This window comes from Calidris pugnax, unplaced genomic scaffold, assembly GCF_001431845.1.
Source record: "Calidris pugnax isolate Ruff unplaced genomic scaffold, ASM143184v1 scaffold70, whole genome shotgun sequence".
NCBI classification, from domain to species: domain Eukaryota; kingdom Metazoa; phylum Chordata; class Aves; order Charadriiformes; family Scolopacidae; genus Calidris; species Calidris pugnax.
Window position 1 is genome coordinate 3,432,244 of NW_015090862.1, and position 18,234 is coordinate 3,450,477.

Genomic DNA, 18,234 nt, shown 5'->3' on the forward strand with positions numbered 1-18,234 from the left:
GTCATGGTCAGCACTGTACAGCTGGCTCAACAGTTCACAACCTCTGTTGTACACAGAGTAATCTTCTGTCCTACATGCCCACATACTCATGCTTAAAATGAAGATGGTTACAATAAGATGTCACCTTATATACAATGAGCATAGCCATTATAGTACTCAGATTTTAAAAACTATGTAAGTTATGAGTTAAATCGTGCGTTTATTCTGATCCTTTGCATGTTCATTCACTGCTATTGAGAAGCTCAAATGAAAAAAAACCCAATTGCTTGTGTGTTGAAAAGCAACTAATAATTTTACACTACAGTTTTGTGGTGCTGAGTTCCAAGTATTTTAGAAGAGTCCGTGAATAGGAAAACTGATTGTCTGTCTCTTCAGCCTTTTGAGAAGGAGTATTCTTGATGTTTCCCCATGCACATCACCAAAGAGATAAGTAAAAGTAATGAGTCACTTTTGAAAATCTTAGCCTTCAAATGTTATATTCTTTCTTACAGCTGCCTCAATTAAAAACACTTGATTAGCATCTCCGTATTCCTGTACTGCACATGCTGTAAAGTTCCGTAAGTCCAAGCATCCTATCGAACACATCTTTTTTAAGGTAAGAAATGCTAGTGTGAGGAGTTCAGCTGGACCTCTTCTTTCATAATCTATTACTATTTTCTGCAAAGTTTCAAGTAATTTGCTTTTCTGAATCAAGCTATAAAACTTTGAACTGTAAAATTGATCTTCTCATAAAGTACATGTGTTCTAATGTTGTAATTACCTGAGGCCTGATCTGCCAACCCTTTACAGTGTAAGTTATCTTTGCCAATCTGTCTAGTCTTACTGATTGAATATAGGAGGGATCAAGTGACTCCAGCCTATCTGCTAGGTTTCTACTCAACTTTCCTAAATCACAATTTGTTTTCACATGGATAAGTGATCTAAGTGAAGGGTTAACAGTGTTCTGTCTCTCTTAATTTGAGATGTGGAGGACAATTATAATTCAAAATGCTTCTTCTAGTTGAGACTCCTTAGGAAAGACACATATGTAGCCTAGAGCTAGAAGTCCAACTTTGCTTTTAAATGCAAATATTTTAACAAGTATAACACACAGAAGCATGAACTATCAATTATTCCTACTAGGCATATGTAAAACATCTTGTTTATCACAAAGAGACCAAATTAGGCTAAAAATGTAAAATAAAAATTTGTAATTGAAATGTTGCCTGTTCTCCTTTGAAACTGCCCATTGTTCTTATCAGAAGTAGCCTTCAGGTTGTCTTGATGCATCTGAATGGATCTTTCAATAAGAAAAGATGGGAACTACCAGTATCGGCAGCCTGTGGCATTTGTCATGCAATGATATCGGTCATGCAATGTGAATTCTTGAGAACGGTGTTAAAGCAGTGCATTATTTACAGCACTAGCCTGTCAGATAAGAGTAAAGACTTCGTTTCCTCTTAGTTTCATTTTCTAAAGGTCTTACTGGTACATAGAGAATGACAGGAGGAAGAGTTTCAGGCACAGTGGATTTCCCAGTTTACCTACACAGTAATATAACCAAAAGTCCATGGAAATTTTGAAAGTGTTAACTTCAGTAGATTATTTTAATCCAGTTTTAACTGCGTTAAACTGAAGGCAGATCAACTACAAGTTTCAATACACATTGGAATTTATTTCCAGTATAGTATTGTCTCAGCCTAAATCAAGTCAAATTCTGTTTCTCCTTACCCCAGAAAACTTTGTTCTGAGACAGAAATACCTTGGGGTTTTGGCTTGTTTGTTTTTTCCAGGCAAGTACTACCTGTCTTTCAGAACTATAACTGGATTGAGTCCTCAAGGTGATTTTGTTGCATCATTTTGTAGACGACAGCTGTTCTACCAAGACTTGGCCTTTCTCAAGGGTAATTGGTAGTTTTTCACCAGGAAATAATTGTCTTAATCATCCTCAGCGTATCTTCAGGTTTTACACATGCACATCTACACTTGCAGGATTAACATGAATGTTAACTGTGTATACGGCACAGGCCTGTGACTCGTTTGCTCAGAAAATAGGCCCTCATGACAGTTATCTCTGGAAACTTTCAGTGAAGTTGATGTTACATCGCAGCAGCCTATGTGTTATTCTTCCTCCCTTCCTGTAACTGGAAGTCTCTAGTCCCTGATGGTTGGTGGACTGTTCTGTTTTGTTCTCTTTTGGTTTTGGTCCAAACTTTTATACATTGGTCTTACTGGAACAAAGTGATTTCAGAGCTCTCTGCAATATTTGTTTCTGACACCACTGGGGTTCTGTATATCACCCCAGCCTCTTCATTTGCTTGAGATGTTTATAGATGTTATTTCTATTATATGAGTTGCAATTTAACCTTGGAATTTATAGTGGTTCATAACTGAATGTATTGCATGTTGACAGGATTGATAAAGATTGTTGTTTAATACCTACTTTACAAAAAAAAAAAAAAAGGCCAAGGAATTTTTTTTTAAAAATTGTTCCAAACTTTTATACATTGGTCTTACTGGAACAAAGTGATTTCAGAGCTCTCTGCAATATTTGTTTCTGACACCACTGGGGTTCTGTATATCACCCCAGCCTCTTCATTTGCTTGAGATGTTTATAGATGTTATTTCTATTATATGAGTTGCAATTTAACCTTGGAATTTATAGTGGTTCATAACTGAATGTATTGCATGTTGACAGGATTGATAAAGATTGTTGTTTAATACCTACTTTACAAAAAAAAAAAAAAAAGGCCAAGTACTATTTTTTAAAGACTGTTGTCTAAATTGTTTCGCAGTTTAATCTCTCACTGATGGCTTCTATGCTTTTTAAAGGTCTGAGGTTTTAGGTGTCAGAACACATGCTTTTTTTTTCCTTCAGGCTTCTTGGAATGAAAGGAAGCCTACCTCTACACAAGGTTGGTCTCAAAAAGTTTAAAAAAATCTTATTTTTTTAAACATACACCCCCTCTACCATCACATAGTTCTAATTTCTCTAACAGCATACAATTAAGGACACTTAACTTAGCTGCAGAGACTCGTTCACTTCAACTCACTAAGTGCATGACAACCCCAATAATATTTCCTCTGTTAATATAAAAGGTCCTCTACTAGGGGGTGCTATATATTTATGGTGGTGTTATATATTTAGATATTTATATGTTTATCAGGCACCATGTATATATGTTGTCTAATTTAGTACTTAGTAAACTCCAACAGTGGAAGTCAGGCCATACTCTTTGTGTCACTCAGACTTCAAAATGACATAAAATAGCCTTCACATCCTCATATCTCTAGACAAAATATCTCCTTTTTGTTTGGTTTCTTGCATTAGAGAAAAAGCACTGTACCTGAAACAGTCAGTTATTTCTTGTCTTTCTATTGTTTGATGTGTGATGAGCTTGGTTATCAGATCTCAGTGTGCTGAATATATGGCTTCATTTGCTACAAAAAGTGGCAAATATGCAAATATGGTAAATATGCTACAAGGAAGCCAATATGCCCTCTACTGACTTCATCTGTGGCTAGAGTTTATAAGCTGCTGTCAGAGAGTATACAACGGAACTGTTGTTTGCAAATAAAGCAAATTAAAATAAACATCTTTTATCATAAGAAAGCAATTAGTGTTGATTCGCAGCTTCACTTGGTTTTTCTTTCCTGACCTTGACTATATTGTGATGGTTTTGTGCTTCCTCGGACAGTTTCTACTTGCATCTGCATCGATTAAACCTTGATCTCATTTATTATCTCAGGAAATGGTCTCAAGGTCACAGGGCTGGAAATTTAATTATGGTGGCAGTATATTAAGTGGCACATTTAAAGATGCTGAATCGTAGTAATTAATTTTTTGGATGGTGGTCTCTAGGGAAAAGGTTTTCTCTACACTGGGTGTTTAGACATCCATCATAGCCATTCAGCTTGGCAGCTGTCTTTTAGCTTTAAACTGCGTCATTATTCATCTTTTACGACTGACTTTAAAAACACTAGACAACTATATCCTTTTTTATTGTAATATATGTCAGATGCTTGTATTAAGCTATACTTCACCTTTGCTATAAAACATTAACAGAGGTTGCTAGTAGCTACCTGGGCTGGCCTCTAAATTGAGACAACAATTACCCTTCGCTGACATCTAGTGTCAAGACATGAGATATAGCTGGAGTGCTGAATCCATTGGCCTGGAAATCCTGCACTTCCCCAGTGATTCAGGCTCACCCAAGAAGCTGCAGCACTGGACATAATTAGTGGACACGAGGGATTAACTTGGCACTCAGTGTTGACTTTGTAGCAGCACTAGGTTATTGAATGAAATGCAGCACTGCCAAGGTCTTAAAAAGCTTGTAATGTTTAATGAAGGAGTGGTCATTAAACTTGCTGGATCAAATATTAGGCAAGATGGAACTGGGAGGTATTTAATAAAGAGACCTGAAAATATGAACTAAATCACATATACTCATTTAAACTGCTGGCTAAAGCCCAGCATACTTCAAAATTGTTCACTGCTGGTTTAAGCTAGACAGTATGAACTGGGAAGGAGAACAGTAAGCAGGTTTTAGCTTTCTGCATAACTTCACAGTAACTTCTACAGTTTCTCAACTGTAGAATTATTTTTCTGAAATGAAACACTTCAAAGTTCACACATTCTGCTGGGATTTCAAAGAAATGTTCTCTAGGGAGTGTGGGGTTAGGTTCACGGTGAATAATATCCACAGATTTTAAGTGATGTCTTTCATACCCTTTGTCAAGATGAATCTTCCAGAATCAAGACCAAAATATTAAGAAGTGGGGTTTAGAATATTGTTACAAGAGTTGATCCTCACACCAGTGTATTAGTAATACTATTTTTACAACCTAAGAAGCAAAGCTCTTAAAGCTGGTGGGACAGTCAGAGAATGGAATTAAATTACAGGTAGAGAACATTGGGTGTAGCTTTCTTCTTGCACCTTGCACCTCCTGATCACTTTAAACATAGTTCTTCAGCAGTGAAGGTCTATGTTCTTGCAGTATTTGATCTTCTCTTAAATTCTTGATGTGTCCCCATCTAGGTCCTTATGGTATTTGGCCTTTCTGTAACAGTAGTGTATCTTCTGCAGCAATCAGTTAGATCTCCTTTTTGTACAGTGTGTTTTGTGCTTAGAATTATGTGATTGTGTTTGAGCTGCTTAAATGCTATTCCTGCGCAGTGGAATTGATGAAGACTAGTTTTCCCAGGTGTTCCTGTCTGTTGAGTGCATCTGACTTCATTGAGCTAACTCTAGCAGCACAGCTACTTAGAAAGTACCACCCTGTGGTTCCTGTTAATTCAGAGGTTTTATAGGCAGTATTAGTAATCCTCCGCCCACTGTCTCTGTTCCCATAGTTTGAAAAGGAAAATAGCAAGCAGAACAGCAAGCATATAATGAGAGAAGTAATAGAAGGATCTCTGAAGTCAGATGTAAAAAGGCACATAGCATTTCTTAGCTTTACTTCGGTTTGATTGCAGACTTACTGCTGTGAAGGACATCTGCCAGAAGTGTCAAACAGTGTAACTGTTCTCAAGGCTGGAGTGTGAGAACAGCAGATAATTTTGACCAGCGCAATTAAGTCTCATATGAGCCTACTTAGAAATGAAAATGTATGATTGCACAGTGGCTGCTTATAGTTGCATATAGAGCTTTGGACCTGTCTAAATCTCATCTAATTTAACAGGTACTAGAAAGGAAAACAAAATGGAGAAATAGGCTCGCTCTTATCAATAAGTAAGGAATGTTCAGAGCATCTGTGGTGGTGCATGGAGATAGTTTGGGTCCCTCTTTATGCCTCTCCACTTCCTAAAGATGTTTTTCTAGTCAGTAGCCTTCTTGCATATCCTTTGTGGTCCTGACCTGGTGGCTTCAAAAGTGATTTGAATATATCCGCTTGTAAATATTGCTATCAGTATGTATGAGTATTCACAATGGAGTGGGCACTAGAGTATAGAAAGTTTAAATTTTGGAACATGTAGAAAAGAGAAAATCAGCATAGCTTAGGTTACCACTGTTGGGAGAGTGATGGGTGTATAATAAATAATCCATAGGTTAAGATAAGTTTATGCAAGTGATTAGGTGAGCAGCTGTGCATGATAAACAGAGGAACAGAAAAAAAAAATCATTAATGATAATTTCAGAAGAGGCTAATGGTACCAAATTAAGTATTCATCATGAACTGCTTTTTCTGCTGTAATCATGATATAAATTTTATTCATATTAGTTTACTGTTGATTAAGTCACTGACATTTTTGTTGAAACCAAGATAGCAAATGTTCCAGCAATTCATGTGAAATGATGTACTACATGAATGGCAAAATTAGTCTGTTTCATGTCTGTTTATGTCAACAAGGTCAACAAAACCACTTATTGTTCATGTCTGGAGGCTATTTTATCTAAAATGCTACAGTAGAAGGGCAGCAATGATACAAAATGGCTGCACGTTACCACTTTTTGTAACAGACTTGTATATGTTGGGTCAATCAGAATTTCTCCTGTTGAAAGGCTGCATTTATAAAACTAGGCATGAGAGGTTTGGATCCAAGCTGTACATTATCAGAACCCTCAAATGATATATCAAGATTTTTCCCCTGTTTTTGAACCATCTCTTACTAGCATTAAACACCATGTTATTCTTGTAATTACTTCTTCCAAATGTAAAATCTTGTTTGAGTAAAAAGTTCCTTAAAACTTTATTTAAAAGTGTTATTCAGTATACTTGCTTTACTTTTTTCTAGTTCTGAATGCCACAGTTTTAGCCCATATCAGTGCAAGTTTATTTCATGAGGTATGTAATAATTGGATTTCTCTGTACAGGAACTATCTTTCAAAACTGTTTCAGTGCATACTCACATGACTGATACCCTCATAACCATCCACCCTGAACTACACTCAACTTTCCTAAATGAGATTTTATTGGAACTGATTATGATTAGATAAATGGGTGAGTTCACTAATGTATAATACAATTTTCAATTATAGAGTATGTATGATAATTTACATTTCTTGTTTGATAGTATGATATTTATGTGACATAATCTGGATGAGATCTGCTGCTGTTTATATTATGGCCTTACTTTTCTCTTAAATTAAATCTGCTTTCAAGTTCTTTCAATATATTTAAATTTTTCAGATAAACAAAGACGTTACAAATCCACCTTAATTTACCCTTCAGTGGAATGAAGCCTGCTGGTGGATAAATTCTAGTTCCCAGATTTGTTGCCCAAGGAGACAAATTCTGTCATCAGATTAACAGATGAACATAATGTAGATTGGACCCCAGTTATGTGAGTGCAGAATCAAGCAGCTATTATCAAATTGACAGCTGAGAGGCTGTTAAAGAAAAATGGAATTTGACAAAGAAACAGTGTTTCTTCTTTCCTGCAGTAAATCTGCCTCCTGGGTTAACAGTTTTCTTTACATGTAGAGATTTTGCAGGATGCATTGCTAATTTTGAGGTATGCGAGAACTGGAGCATCTTCCCTGGCAAAGGACCTCTGGGCAGGGGAAGAAAGAAAAGTATTTCATGTACTTCTTTTTTTCTTGCTAATAACCTATATAACTTTTCATTTGGTGTCAACACTCAAAGAGACAGCATTCAGTCAGAAAAGAGAAACTCTCTATAGATACATCAATAGATTGTATCACTAAATAGCTTTTAAACTTCATATTAAAAAAAGAAAGCTAAAATGAAAATTATGGGTCACATCTGCAAGGTCTAATAAATAAAGAATTTTGAAAACTATCATGTTAAAAGAATTTCAAAGTGGGCATTATATTACAGGAATATATTTTTCTAATTTAATCTGAACTCTCTGAATGCCTCCAGAAGATCATGAAGATTTCATGAAAGAAAACAAGTCAGCATGTAATACAGTGTAAGAAAGTTCAAGGTGGAGGTTTGTTCTGTTGGAAACCTATGAATTCTCCATAGCATCTTCCCAAAAGAGTTTAGAGAAAGAAAAAACAAACAAAACCCCAAATAAGCCATACAATTGTGATGAGGTGTCCCTTTTGCATTCCATTTCTCATTATTGGTTTCTTTTGGAAGTGGTAGTTTTCTCAGTCATGCACTATTCACATGGCTTACATGTGACCATAATGATGTTGCCAGTCTGCGTCTGTGTGTGTATATATATATTTACACACAGAGAATGTGCTAAACTGGCAGAAATTCCAACATCCCTACAACAAAATGTATGCTGAATTACGCTTAGTCAGTATGGAACTGACATATGATACACTGATACTTGACTTTTAATTCTTTAAAAGCTTCTTTTTAAAAAATGTACCTGATGCTCCTGCAGAAGCCAATATGCCCTTCAAAGAACTGAGTATTCAGAGCTGTGTTTTTAAGAAACCTTGAAGACACTTCTTCTTCCCCCCCGCCTTAATGGCAAACAACAGAGGTAATTGGTAATATATTCATGTCAGATTACAAATTTTCAATTGTTTTGAGTATTCTTCTGCTTTAATCATTCCTGGCACAACTCCACTGGACTTAGAGAAGGAATGAGGCCAGCTCTGGGGTTAGCTGAACAGTAGCAGTTTGGATACGGACACTGAAATTTTTAAGGTCAAGAGTTTGTTAGTAGAACATAATTGTGTGTACTTTTTGCTTCCATAAAATGTTCCATACAATGATCACTTTATTCAAGTTAATATTCCTGTTGTGCAGAGATTTCTGCCATGGGTCTGTAAGTTGTCAAACTATGTGAGTTGATGAGCAACTTGCATGGCCTTTGTGAAGTTACTGGGTTATGCTTAACAGCTGATCACAGCCCACTATTTTATTAGGACGGTATTTTCTAAGCTATTGAAAGATATATTAATGACATTGGCTGATGAGTAAACTAGCAGTTTTAGACTGAAGTTAGGAATTACTTTTGTAGAGGAAATCAGTATTTTTAAAGTGTTTATTAGCCCATAAGACGAGAGTAATGGTTTTAAACTAAAAGAAGGTAGATTCAGACTAGATATAAGGATGATGTTTTTGGGGATGAGGGTGGTAACAGACTGGAATAGGTTCCACAGAGAAGTGGTAGATGCTCCATCCCTGGAAACGTTCCAGGTCCGGTTGGATGGGGCTCTGAGCAACCTGATCTACTTGAAGATATCCCTGCTTATTGCAGGGTGGCTGGACTTAGATGGCCTTTAAAGGTCCCCTCCAACCCAAACCGTTCTGTGATTATAACTCACTGTAATTAATTTGAATTAAGATATCCATGTCATGCTTTTTGTGAAAGAGGGAGGAATAAGATAAATACCTGGGGACTACTATTCATTCAACTGGCACAGTTCTTGGAGGAGGAGCATCCTCCTCCTTGCCTTTCTTAAAGCTCCCAGAAGCGTGAGGGAAAGGCACAGAGCCCAAGAAGTGTCCTTGTCCTGAAACTGCTGAAACACACTCAAGCTATGCAGTTGGCAATCCCTGAGGTTTTTTGTGATTTGGATTGGGAAACAGAAGTCTACAAAATGTTAAGATGGGGGGAAGCTATGCTATGAAATGCTGTTGTGGAAGCAATCTGCATCTGAATTCTGATGGTTTTCTGCACCCCAGTGACAGGTTCTGTCATTCTAGTTTCTGTAATAGGGAGAAGGCAAAGGCACGAATGAGAGATTGTGGCAACAAGGCTTTTAAGGAAGATGCAGTGTCTGTGGAGAAGTGCTGTGTAGCACATCACTTTAAGATCAAAGATTGTCTTACAGGAGCAAGTAACTCCAAGCTTCTCTGGTATGACAGGTGGATGCTGCCCTTCAGAGAAAAAAGGGGGGTAAACAATCTAAACCTTAGTTTGAGATGCTCTGAAGGAAGCCTACAGAGAAGGCTGAATGTCATCTTCGTTCTCTTGCTGTAAGGAACACCGAATTGCAGAAATGATGTAATTTTGGACTTTGTTGAGAAAGCACTTAACAGCTGCATACATAAGCAGGAAAAGATACATAGTTTCATGCATGCTGCAACTTGTGCAGTTAGAAATGGTAGTTCAGAGGAGTGAAAGTATTTTCACCTTTGACTGTGTTTGAAAGTGTGAAACTGTGAACAACCTGCCCAAGGATAGTAACCAAAGGACTAAACTGTATGTGCTTTGTAATTCCACTGTGCACCATACTACAATGAAACACATAGTTTCTTATGTATTAAGAAATAAAGTATTGTTAAAATACAGCCAGAATGTCAAGTGCGTGGAGAACAAAAATGAGGTTTGGGCATCAAGGTATTTTCTGCAAGGGACTGTTCATTTCCTTGGAATGTTGAGCAGCAGTGTTCCATGGCATGGATGCGTTCTCACGTCCAGGGCTCTTATCAGAAACCTTACCAGGCTTATGGCTTCTGTCTGAACAGTGATTTGGAGTCACGCTGTCATAGGATAGCTCAGGCTGGAATGACTCTCTGGAGGTCTGTAGTCCAGTCTCCTCATCGAAGTAGGGTCAGCTGTGAGATTAGACTGACTTACTCAGGGCTTTATCTAGCTTTGTCTTGAAAACCTCTAAGGAATTTCATGAATCTTCTTTTTCCACCCTCTCACATTTGTATTATTGCTCAGTTTTTCTCAAACTTTAGATGTTTCATTTGTAGATATTAGGAATTCTATATGTCAAACGGTGCAAGCTGAGGGAAGCAAGTCAAGGCACTTCTGTGTGGGGTAATTACAGATGTGCACGCTCTTGCACTCAAGATTTGTGACCTGAATCTGACTTCTCTCTCTAAACTAGTTCACTGCCTTTCAGTAGCAAACTACTGAAAATGCAGGTAATCTGATTATGAAAAATGAACTGCTGTGTAAAAGTAGACTATACACTTAAACCTGTGTGAAGCAAAGCAGCTATATGAGTCTTCAAAACATAACCATAATTCTCTTCCTCCTTTAACAGGACACCACCTGCTATTTAAGTCACTAACTATTCTGATTATTTTAGACAAATTTCAATGTGCATTTTCCTTGTGTCTCAGTAATGAGGAGTGTGTTTGTTCCAAAATCCCCCTACTGCAGCTAAATGTGAAAGCATGAGTATTTGATTCATATTGAGCTTGGAGTTTCTTGTACAGAAATAAAACAGGATTACTCTCAAGAAGTAAATACTTACATAAACAATAAAGCTGATGCAAGTAAGAGGACAGCTGAGTCCACAGAATGCATTATTAAGAGCATATTAGTACATACATTGGCTGAGACACATAGGTGGTTGTGCATGCTGTAAATAATTCTCTGGGTGTCAAAGCACAAACGCACAAGATAATTGAACACATTGCAGGCAAAATGGCATGACCCGTTTTGTTTTCTTTTAAAATCATGATTCATTCATGAATCAGTGGATAGCTGTTCTTAGATTTTAACAATCCATTAGAGCAGCTGGGCAAAATCCCTCTGACTGGAGGATTACTGACGACCTCTGTTCCTGTCGTCCTCGTCTAAACTGGTGGGGGAGTGTATGTACGTATATGAAGCATTTCCTATCCATTTAGATTTCCTTTCAGAAATTTCAATGCATGGTTGCTCTCCCCCATCGACTTCAGTTTTGTTCTTGTGCTTCTCCACAAAAATAACTTCTTATCTAGCCTATCTTTGACTCTATAAGAACTTCCCAACGAACAGCCAAAAAGAAATCTACATAAAATTGAAATTCTTAAATTCAGGTATGATCATGCAAACAACTAGGCAGAATTGATTTAACCTTCAGCCAGCTGCTTAACCAAGTTGAAATTATTGATAGCCCATCAGCAATGATCAAGATGGAGAGACTAAATGAAGAGGTGCCTTCTCTTTTTCTTCTCCAGTCGCCTCTCCTGCCCCCCTCCCCCTCTTTTTTTTTTTTTAATAAGAGAACCATTGAGCTGGTAACAAGACTTGAAATGCCGTGTCAGCTCAGCTAGCGTGGTCAAGGAGCTCAGCTGTAGAAGGGAAATAAAACTGTTAAGTTATGGCTGCCCTCCAATCAGTCACAGGGGTAATGATGTTTGGCTTTAGTCAGGTTATATGTCAGTAAATATACATCTCTCAGACAGCCTTTAAGACAGCCTTAAGCTCATGCTTATTGTTTTATATAGATAGGGGTCGGATGCTGATATATGGTGGTCATAGGCCACTGAAATAAATTTCACAACATTCAGCAGGTAAAGTTAATCTCAATAGAAGAGAATGTGACTGCAGTTTTGATAGAATATTCATTCCATCAACTGTGATGGGGCATTTTTTCTCTGTTAGGTTTTGTGCAAATCACTCAAATGCAGATATTTTTTTTCCCTGCCTTGATTCTAAATTTATCACTACCTCAAGTGACCAATTACATTCAGTCGTTAGTGTAGGAGCCTTTGCAAATTCAAAATTCCAGCTTACAAACACCACAGGGAGCTATATTTTGTTCACCCACCCTGCTCACAGGAACATATGAATCAAATTCAAAGGTAAGGAGACCTCAGAATTCTAAGTTCTGCCAAGTACTGGAAAATCCAAATGTTCTTTCTTTCACGTGAGTGATAGTGTGAACTCTGTCTCAGGAGCAAAGGACTGAGACAAGACCACACCAAAACAGACTTTCTAGTATTACAGCATTATGAATTAAAATTTTACTTTAAAATCATACTGTGGACTTACACAAATATTTTTTACTGTATTTTTTCTGATAAGAATATTTAAGTTTCTACTTAAGCTTACAGCTAGGGAATTTGTATTTATTTGCACATATTGGATCACGCCTTCCACTACTGTAGATGGACAGAAGTCATCATATTCTGCACAGTCTCTCAATAGCATTTGAGAGTTAATATGCACCACTCAAATTTAGTAGGATTCATCAGAGCAATGGCTTAATCCTAAAATTTTATTTTGTGTTTTAATTGTCAAATATCCATTGGATTCAGGGAGAATTTGTCTGGATAAAGTCTAAGACTGGAAAAACAACGGGTAACGTCCAGGATTAGAGACAAAAAATGTTTGTAAGTTGATTGTTTATCAAGCTTTTCAATGTCAAGCTTTGTTGACATTGTTTGCTGTTGTTGTTTTTTTTTAAAGTTATTGTAGTCAGTGAACAGTCCTTGGACAATGAAAAAATGCAAATCCCTCCAGAGATCCAGGTAAGCCCAAGTTCACTACCAGTCAGAGCATGGCACAAGCACTGTTGGTATGTTTAAGACTGATGGAAATTTACGAAGTAGGTGTGAATTCAATTTATATGTGATGCTGAATTTATTCTTCATAATACTTCGGGATGTATGATTATAAGCTCACATATACTGGTCACAATGTTTATTTAAGTAAGTGTTAAAATGTTTGGTTTTCTATGACTTAAATTCTGAATTGCTTCTCTGAGAGCCACAGCATGCAGTCTACAGTCTAGATGACTCCACTGGAAGACTTACTACCTAAATGGTACAGAATTTGCCTAATATTATTATCTTCCAAAAGAAATTTTTTTTCTGTGATCGAGCCAAGCTCCACAGCTTTCATAGTGCTATTTTTCTTATGCATTCCATCTCATGCATTCTAACACCTGAAAGCTTCCTCCTTTAAGCCCCCAAGAACATGGTGTAGAAGACACTGCACTCTGAATTCCATCATGTCCTTATACAAGTGTTTCCAGTGGGGTCCACTGAAATAGGGCCTAAAATTCCATTAAGAAAGAACTTCTGCATGCAAAAAAATATCTTGGATTATTTGCTTTCTAAACACAATGCAGAATTATTTGAAATTGCTTCAAACAACTCTGCTAATAACCTATCCACATTTCCTACCACCAAGAAAAACCTCAGATCTTTCAAAACTCCTGCAACTGAAAAAGGATGAAAAGATGATGACAATATCTGTGAAATCAATATCAGTTGAAGAATAGTGGTTCTGGCCTGATAGAAAGATGCTATGAGTTATGTGTACATGGCAAAGTGTGTCTTCAAGTATAACTACCATTCCACTGGAATAGTTATGTAAGATGAAAGCAGGCTACAGGATTTCATAGAGTAGTTACCTGGCCGTTTCTTTGCTGTCTTCTTTTTATGTCATATAGGTTGAATTAGAAGTGTTTTATTCTAATAGCTTCAGACTGCCTTAAGTGGACCACCAAATCTAGCTCTACAATGCATCAGGTGAATTGATACGAGGAACATACCATTAAGCTTAAAATAGATGTTATTTCCCACTCCCCAATGTTCACTACTTTGTCATAATTTAAATTAAGTGAAAATATCCTATTCTTTGATTATAAAATATGTAGCAGAAGAGGTAGCATTCCATGTTGGAAAGACCCACATTGGAAAGACTTGTTCACTTGATTTCCACTGGGAAAAAACAGTAGACCAAAAATTTAAGGAAAGTATGAGTGTGGTTTTGCAGTAGACACTAACCTATTCATGTATTTATGAACACTGGCAGCTTGTGAATTTTTGGTGCATCTACAGCTCCTTAAATTACTTCTTACTACTTTGTCATGTCTTTGAAAATAGCCATTAAAGTAAAAGCCATCACAGCCATCCAGTTGTTTTTAAAATGTACGTGGTCAGTATGTTGGCTTCCTAAAGACAGGTTTCCCTGTACATCTAGTGATAAGCTTCAAGTACCAAATAATATGATTTATAAAAAAATTCCAGATCATATTAGGATTTTTAAATTAATATTAAAAGGAAATACATCTACATTTTAGGCAAAAATACAGCTTTCTAATGCAGCACTACTGAAATATGAAGAAAGGTTGTTCATTGCTTTTATCTTTAACAAAGAAGTTTCCCATTTTATTAATCATGCTTGATAGGTAATATTCTTTACTGGACGTATACAGAGATAAATTTTTATTTATGATTGTTGTTGTTTAACCCCAGCCAGCAACTAAGCACCACACAACTGCTTGCTCATTCTCCCCAAGTGGGATGGGGGAGAGAATCAGAACAGTGAAAGTGAGAAGATCCATGGGTTGAGGTAAAACCAGTTTAATAAGTCAAGAAAAAGCTCCTTGCAGAAGTAAAGCAAGTCAAGGAATTCAGTCACTGCTTCCCATCAGCAGGCAGGAAAGCAGCGTGTTCTCACACGTGACAGTTACTTGGAAGACAAAACCCCGTAACTCCAGACATTTCTCATTTCTTTCTTCTTCCCCCAGCTTTACATGCTGAGTGTGACATCATATGGTATGGAATATCCCTTTGGTCAGTTGTGGTCAGCTGTCCTGGCTGTGTCACATCCCAACTTCTTGTGCACCTCCAGCCCTTGCTGGTGGGGCAGTATGAGGAGCAGAAAAGGCCTTGACTATGTGTAAGCACTGCCCAGCAATAACTAAAGCATCCTTGTATTATTAACACTGTTCCTAGCACAAATCCAAAACATAGCCCCATACTAGCTACTATGAAGAAAAATGATCTCAGACAAAATCAGCACAGTGATCTAATTTGTAGATACAGTAAATGGACATTAGGCTTTGATCCATGCTACTGGATCATGGTTCTCTCAAATGGTAAAGGAGAGATGCCATTCTTTCCGAAGCATTCATATTAGTACCACACAGCAGTTTTGCAATTTTTTCCCCATTGGAGGTCCTTACTGTTATGGGAGAGGGGGAAAATTAATTCAGAAGATTATGAAAAGACATATTTCTTCCCTAATGAAGTTTTTATTAAATATGTGTTCCAAGTTTGTGTATAATTTTTTGCTATTATGTCCTCCATTTTATTTACAAATTAGTTCTTCTGATAACGGCAATATGTCTATGAAATGGCTATTCCTGTTGTGTTGTACTTGAATAAAAATTGAGCAGATTAAATAACTTAGTCTGACTCCAGCTACTCCCTGAAGCTTATACTGTAGTTCCTCAATCTCATACCACATACATTTAAAAACAGCCCCAGCAAAAGTGGTCTTGATACTGGTGTCCCTCCATTCATTCCTAATTTTGTATCTTACAAAGGACAAAATCCGGAAGCTCCTACATCCACTGCTTAGTTTTATTTCTGCTTCCTCATTCTAAAACTGCAGAATTTATCACCTAACCTTGGTCTGGGGATGAAGGGCAGCTATTAATAGATGCCAGGAATCACTGGTTACTTGGCACTATGGTTGCCAGCTCAGGAAGGACTTCAGCCTACCCTTCTCTCTGAGGGATTCCAGTAGGGCCAGTGGTTAGGAAAGAAAATAGTCTTTTGATTTTATTTCCCATGATGGCTGGAGCTGCATTTGTTGTTTATGTAACATGTTTCAAACACATCATGAATCTGTTATCTGATTAACTGCTGCTGGGAGAAAGGAGAAGGAGTTGCTGCTGTTGCTAACGGTTTCCATTGCTGGCACCACCCTGGGATTGTGGTGTGGTTTGTGTTTGTTTTATTTTTTTTCCTCCTGGTTGTTGGTTTGTTGTGGTTTTGTGTGTTTGGTTTTTTTTTTTTTTTCCTCCTGGGTGTTGGTTTGTTGTGGGTTTGTGTGTTTGGTTTTTTTTTTTTTTAATCTGCTTTCATCATTTGTTATCTTAATCAGATTTGTTATCTTAATCAGATAAAACGGGGAGTATAGGAGGATGGAAGGGTCCTTATTCCCTGCCACTTCCCACTTACAGGCTGCTCTCTCTTCCAACACAGCCCCTTAAAATAGCAAAATTTTACCTTTGAGTGAGAAGGACTTAGATTCCTGAAAAACTTTCTTCAGGAGTCCTGAATTTCTTCAGGAATTGAGTACGTCATATTTTTGTATTTGCTGAAAGGCACAATAAATTCTTACAGGAGGAGACTTACACAATACAACTAATGAATCCAGCTTTAGTCAACTCACCAAAAATTCTCGTGGGAAGACAATCCTGGAGTACAGGAGATTTACTTGGTAGAGTTCCCTGATAAACCTAATGATACCTAGAGCACTTGATGAACCTCTGGGTCTATGCAAATAGTATTATCCTAAACCATAATAAAAACATGCACTCCACCATCAGATCCAGAACATCACTTACCTTCCTCAGTAGCTTGGATTCTTGGGAGCATCCTGATCTGAATAGATGCTTCGTACTGGTTCTTGACCTGCGGGCCAGAATAGAGACCATCATGTGGCTACAGATAGCAGTACAGATATTTTGGATCTACTACTCTTAGCTGGTGTCCTTCTTTTAAATCTCCATTGAGAACAAACTGAACTGGTGGAGGATATTTTTAAATGTGTCCTAAACTTTTAAATTTTGTGGACTCACTTGTCATGAACCATGATCCAGTATCCTTACTTCCTGCCTGCACCTCAGCATCTGCTTCTGGGCCACTGGCATTTGAAATAGCCTGTTGGAGGATTTGGGGTTTGTAGTTCCACCCACAGAGCTCAAGCTGGCACGTAACACTAAGCTGACATCTCCTAATGGATAACGCCCCTTCTGAAAACTTAACAGACTGGTCCAAACTCCACACTACCACTTAGCTTCCTCGCATCTTTCTCTGCCTTGAGCCAGTTACTGACTTCAATAGAAGTCAGGGTAACGCTGAACAGTTTTGGAAACCCTAAACTAATTTTATAATTACAGGCTCTGGTATTTTTATTAAAGGAAATTCCTTTGTTTGCTTGAGTTTTTACTTAGTGAATAAAATAATTTATACAAGAATGGTTTGATTCTATAAATGCATGACCACCTTTTCTTTCAGAAATCTCTTGATCGATTTTATTTATGGTGTTACGGCATTCTGTAGTGTTATCAGATCAGTATGAGGAACAAACGTTTTCTCATAGATATCAAAAGAAAATTCTCACAAGTCTGATAAATTTGCCTTTAGGTAGCATTTATACAAATAGGCATTTAATAAGCAGGCCTTATTCACAAGATTATTAATTGAACAGTTTTAAAGAGTTTTTAGACATGTTCTATGCTCATCTATCTATCTGATGTTTTTTCTCTCCCTGCCCCATAATGTTATTAAGAGGCTCTTCAAAGGCAGACAACCAGAGTATATAGATGATAAATTTGTAAAACCAAGACCCGCTGGATTTGCTTCATATTTCAGGGCACAGGAGACATGCAAACAAAAACAACTTACCTGGTGTACAGCCAATTTATTTTTGATAAAACATCCTACAGATTATGTAATCTATATTCCATAGCTATTTCATTTTTAAGATTTAGAGTTAGGATCAGAGACTGTAATATTCGTAGTACAGCAGTTACATTCACTAAATGCTGACCCAGGTCCTAAGAGAAAATTATTATATCATCAACATAAACATAACAGATTTTACCTTTGAAATCTGCTAAGAGAATTTTTATGAGATTCTAAAATGTTGAAGAAGCTTTTTTTTATCCTAGATGGTATTAA